Source organism: Gekko japonicus, unplaced genomic scaffold, assembly GCF_001447785.1.
Source record: "Gekko japonicus isolate JY-2015 unplaced genomic scaffold, Gekko_japonicus_V1.1 scaffold1573, whole genome shotgun sequence".
Taxonomy (NCBI): Eukaryota; Metazoa; Chordata; class Lepidosauria; order Squamata; family Gekkonidae; genus Gekko; species Gekko japonicus.
In genome coordinates, this window is record NW_015160887.1 from 159,021 (window position 1) to 165,063 (window position 6,043).

Here is a 6,043-nt window from a genome sequence, read left to right on the forward strand (position 1 = left end):
CCTTATATGCTGCTGAGGTGCCCCCCATATAACAGCCAATATGATGTAGCAGTCAGGCCTTCAGAGCACGGGAGAGGCTGCAGGTGTGTGGGAGGTGGAAAGCTGAAGAGTGAGGGGGAAATAAAGGTAGGATGATGATTGGCTGGGAAGGAGATAGGGTTGCCAACTCCAGGTGGGAAATTCCTGGATATGTGAGGGATGGAGCCTGGAGAGGGTGAGGTTTCAGGAGGCGTGGGACCTCGGACAGGTACAAAGCCATAGACTCCACCCTCCAAACCAACCATTCCCTTCTGGGGAACCATCGTTGCCAATCTCCAGGTGAGGGCTGGACATCACTCAAAATTACAACTGTACTTTAGGTAGCAGAGATCAGTTCCTCCGGAGAAAATGGTGGACTCAGTGTCATTATACCCTGCTGAGATCGCCACAGCAAATTGACACTGAGTGTCCAAGGCCGGGGCACCCACCCAGAGCCTCTTTTCCAGAGGCTGCTGTATTTATTTCCACAACGGGCCTTTTTCCTAATTGTTATATAATCCGGAGACGATGTTGATGATGTACCTTTGCACTAGGATTTTCTTATAATTTGTAGGAATTGATTTATTGTGTTGTAGTGCTTCAGACTGTAATATATAGTAAGCATTTTCTTTGCAAGTCTTGTTGACTGCTTGATTTGTGGGTCAGACGCTCACAACTGTCTTCTTTATACTTGTTTTCTGATTAGGTCACGTTTGTTCACATCTGTTTTGTAGGGGGAAACAGAGACTTCTCAGAGATTTGGTGGGGGCAGGTCCATATGCTCCACTCCCTTCCCTCTGGGCACTGTGCCAGCTCTCTGCCTCCCATTTCAAAGTGGATCACGGGTGCCCCTGCAGAGGCATGCTGCATAGGGTTGCCAGCAATGCTCCCTCTAAGCTGTGGAGTCTTGTGAGCAAAAATTCTACTTTGTGAGCTACTGGAATGCAAGTTGTGAGTGAGCGATTTGGCTACTGCATAAATTAGTTTGCTCTGGAGCCATCCTTCCTGAGCTAAGACAAAAACGTGTGAGCTGGAGGCTAAAAAAACTGTGAGCTAGCTCACTCTAACTCAGCTTAGAGGGAACACTGGTTGTCAACCTCCAGGTAGTGGCTGGAGATCTTCTGGGATTACAACTGATCTCCAAGTGACAGAGAACAGGTCCCCTGGGGAAAATGGCTGCTTTGGAAAGTGGATTTTATGGCATTATATCCCATTGAAGTTCCTCCCCAAACTCAACCCTCCTCAGACTCCACCCCCACCCCCCAAATCTCCAGGTATTTTGCAGCCCAGAGCTGGCAACCCAGGTCTGTGCGCCATGCAAACCTTGACCATAGTGGATATTTGGCCAGAACACGACTTCTGGATGCGACAGAACATGACAATTCATCTTAATATCATGATAATGCACCCAGTTCTTTGGCAGAGCGACTGTGGGCTATCCTGAAACCTTCCTTGCATTTATCCCTTTGGGTCTCTCCCCAACTGCACACTTCCCTCGTGTGAGGAACAGACCAAGGTCCTCCTCCTGAGACAGAGGTGCCTTCACTTACAGAGAAGGGTGAGAAGCATCTGGTCAGACTGGGAAATGTCCATGTTTAGTAACGGGCTAGGCTTAATCCCGGCACTCAAACGGCTTTTCCTTCATAGTCCTCAGGCATGGGACCGCTACTAAGAGCCTGCTGGCTGGAAAAGCACATCGCAGGGAGAGGTTTCCATAGCAACCAAGAGGACTTCCCTCAACCCAACAGAAAGCGAGGCGGAACTGGCAGCGAATAAAAAGGAATTACCCAGTCTGTGTATGTAGGAAAACTTACTACAGATTAATTATTCCTTTAATATTTCAACTGCCTACTCAAAATTCAGTCAAGGTGGTAAAAGGGTGCGTGGTCTCCCCCCACGACCCAATTCTTCCTTTGATGCATGTTTACAAGTGAAGGATTATTGAGTTAGCAGAGTGCTCAAGGCACATAACGCAGCAGAGTCTATCTGGTTTGTATGCGCTGCCGAGAAACAAAGTTACAGATGGAACCTCTTTATCTTTGCAAAAGCTAATATGAGTCCTTTATTGTAAGGAACTCGATTCTAGACAGGATAGGGACACGATTTTAATCTAGTCTAACTAGCTAGGATGGATAGAGATGCAGGAATATCTAAAAGAGTACCATAGTGTTGAGAGAAGGTGTCAGGTCAGAAGGAAAGAAGATTCCCTGAGAGTAGCAATCTACACATCAAAGGGATGGCATCAGAACAGTAGAAGGGAAGGATGATTAGGGTCCTGGCTTATCCATCTCTCTCTCTATAGCCCCCCTCTGAAGTCTGAGGCTAAGAGACAGTGCAAAGTCCTTCATTTCCAACAACAAGAAGATTTTAATCTATGATCATGGTTGGAATAGGAGGCAAAGATCAGTCTGGATAAAGTCCAAATAATCTGGTCTATGGAACTCAAGACTGCTTTAAGGGGTAAGGCCTAGCAGTTTAGCATTCTCATTTTACCTTACTTCACCTGACAGGGTTGCCAGTTCTGGGTGGGGAAATGCCTGGAGATTTTGAGGGTGGGGTTTGGGGATGGACCTCAGCAGGGTACAGTGCCATGGAGTCCACCCTCCAAAACAGCCACTATCTCCAGAGGAACTGTCTCTGGAAATCTCCTGGAATTACAACTGATTTCCAGACAACAGAGACCAGTTCCCCTGGAGAAAATGGCTGCTTTCAAAGGTGGACTCTATGGCACTGTACCCCAATGAGGTCCCTCCCCCTCCCCAAACCCCACCCTCAAAATCTCCAGGTATTTCCCAACCTAGAACTGGCAACCCTTGCCTTATCACCTTAGTTTACTACCTTTTACCTTACTTTACTACCTGCAGAAATCCATATCTGCTGCTCCCCAGACATACACCTCAGCCGCTCTACCCGGCACTTCCGCTCTGGCAGGGTAGCTCTGAATAACTCACCACATTGGTATGTGTTCAAGCTACAGATTGTACCAAGTATGACCACTGATGCATTGAGAGCTCTGTACTGGCCATTCCAGAGGTTCTCAACCATTCATATCTTACATACCATCAATCGTTTTACCCAGGGTTCTTTTTGTAGAAAAAGCCCAGCAGGAACTCATTAGCATAATAGGCCACACCCAACAGCAGGAACTCATTAGCATAGTAGGCCACACCCCTGACAGCACAGCTCATTAGCACATGAGGCCGCACCCCCATGTTACCAGAAGTGTGGTTATCCAGCCATCCTACCTTTTGCTTGTTATTCTGTTTACCTTGTTTGTTGTCAAAACCCAGGGCTTGTTTGTAGCAGGAACTCCTTTGCATGTTAGGCCACACACCCCTAATGTAGCCAATCCTAATGAGTTCCTGCTGGGTGTGGCCAACTTGGGAGCCAGCCGGAACTCCGTTCCTGCCCAAAAATAGCCCTGGTTTTACCATTGAATCTGAGTCCCGCCTTGCCAGAAACAAATAGCCCACTTTTTCCTCAAGAAGGAGCGATTCTGCATTGGCTTTTCCCTCCGTTTTTTTTTACCAAACCCACGTTGGAACAGAAATTCCCCTCTGCATTGCATGCTGCTTTCACTTTCTTTGGTACCCTCTACAGTGCATGCTGCTTCCTTTGATCATCAGGTTTTATGCCACCTTCTGCATAAATGTATGGCTGTTCAGGGGTGACTTTGCAGTTGCCCCAAGGTATTTGAATGTGGTTTTGAGCTGCACCTTTTCCTCCCAGTTGAGAAAACGTGGAGCGAATGCTAGATGCAGAATCGCCCTAGGACATTTATATGTTTACAGGCATTCTGTTATTATATTTATCACTTGTGGTATGTTTTAAGGGCATAAAAAACTGCAGAAGCACAAGGGATAATCCCTGGCATGTAAAGTCGGTAAAATGTGGCACATCAAAGGCATTTACTGGTGGGCAGGGGGAATAGGGGATTAGGATAAACACCCAGTGTCCAAGGTTACTACTAGCATGCCAATCTGTGGCAAGTAGAGCCAACAGGAGGCAGAACGTGATACCTGCAAGTAGACACGGAGATTCTATTACATTTATACCCCACTTTCTTCCCAATGGTGATCCAAAGCAGCTTCCACTGTTCTCCTCTCCATTTTATCCTCACAACAAACATGTAAAGTAGGTTACGTTGACCATGTGCGAGTGTCCCAAGGTCATCCAGCAACCTTCCCCGGCAGAGTGGGGATTCGAACCCAGAGTCTCCCAGATCCTAGTCAGACACTCAGACCACTGCATCAAGCTGGCTCCACTGGACTGGGGGACAGTGAATCCTCAATAACTGTGAACAAAACCCTGCTTCCCACCCAGACTATTCCTGTGTCCTGCTGATGGGACGCTAACTACTACTTACGAACCACTGGTCCGTTTTAACTAGCAGTGGTTCTCCAGGATCTCAAGCAAAGGAATGCTGATCCTATCGCCTATATCAGGATATCCTGGTAACTGGAGATACTAGGGGATTACACCACACATGCAAAGCATACAGCCTGCCACTGAGCCACAGCCCCTCCCAGGAGCATGGGTGCATGACAATTTATTAGAAAGGCATTATGAGTTCTCTCCCCCCCCCCCCCCCTCCAAGATCTTGTGGATTTAACAAACCTCTTATGGATCTAACAAACCATCAGCCACTGTGAGTTCTAGCTGCAAAAAGAAAGGTGTAAACTTAAATTCTGAGACTGTCAGATTGGAAGGGTTCTGAACTTAAATCTGGAGTCTGTCTCCAGATCTGAAGGGTTCCAAACAGCCCCCAGAATGTACACAGTTCAGTCTGCCACAGATGTAATTGACACATTCTCTCAAGCTCCAAGCAGTCACCTTATGTGAACAGAGAGATGTCAGGCTTGGCTAGGCCCAGTCAATGGTCAAGGCTCTTACGCCAGGATCTGACCCTACTTAGCTTCTGAGATTTGACAAGATCGGCCCGGGCTATCCAGGTCAGGGTTTAAGGAATCTGCATTCTGCTTTTCTCTGCAACGGGGACCCAAAGTAGCTTACAACATCATTCTCGCCTCTTCCATTTTATATTCTCAACAACAACAACCCTGTGAGGTAAGTTAGGCTGAGATACAGTAACAGTGTCAGGGTCACCCAGGCAGAATCTGGATTCAAATCTGACTCTCCCAGACCCTACGTCAATGCTCTAACTGATACACCAAACTGCCTCTTTAGAAGCGAATGCCAAGCTCCATGTATAAATGACCCAGACCAGGTATATTACCCTCTACCCTTACTGTGCCAGCCCTTCATGGGAGCTGGCAGAAAAGCGCATTTTCCAGCTTAATCCCGCACAGAGCTGCTCCAGTCTAAACCAACTGAAATCCACGGAGTAACTCTGCACAGGACTCCGCGATCAGCCTCTTAAAAGAAGGACAGGCGTGCAGCGCAGGGCAGCTCAGAGTCAACCCAATTTGCAAGCTTTGGGGTAGTCACTGCAACAGGCTGCAGTGAGGAGCCCGCAGGTCACTTGCCGGTTGGCAGGCACACAGCCATTGTCTGAAGAAGTCCTGCAGACACGGCAACCAGGATCCTTACAGCTTGCGAGCCCATTCATTGCTCTCCAAGCTCTCAATTCAGCATTATTAGTGGGAGTCGCAAGACCAGTCCTTTGACAGCGCTGATTATGGTGTTCCTCTCGTCAAAGCCCGATGGGTCTCCAGAACAACCACTTTTGCTTATTGTGGCACTAAAATACACACCCCGTCTCCTAATTGTAGACCGACCTGTATGTGCTCTTGTGGAGCTACTGCAAGGTGGAAGAGGCTATGGGGCAGTGAGCGGGGTGGGGGGGTGAGGGTGGGGAGGCTATATCTAAATTCAGATCTCCGCGGGAGTGGTGGTCTGCCATGCCCCCCCCCAAAAGACCTCCTTTCTCCCACGGGGAAGCGGGCTGGATCTATGCCAGGAAATTAAGAAACGGCAGGTTTTGCAAAGGAAAGGAAATGGAAATTCTCTTGCACGCCCCTTCCCTGTTAAGATCAGAAGGAAAAGAGCACGGGAAGGCATTTTT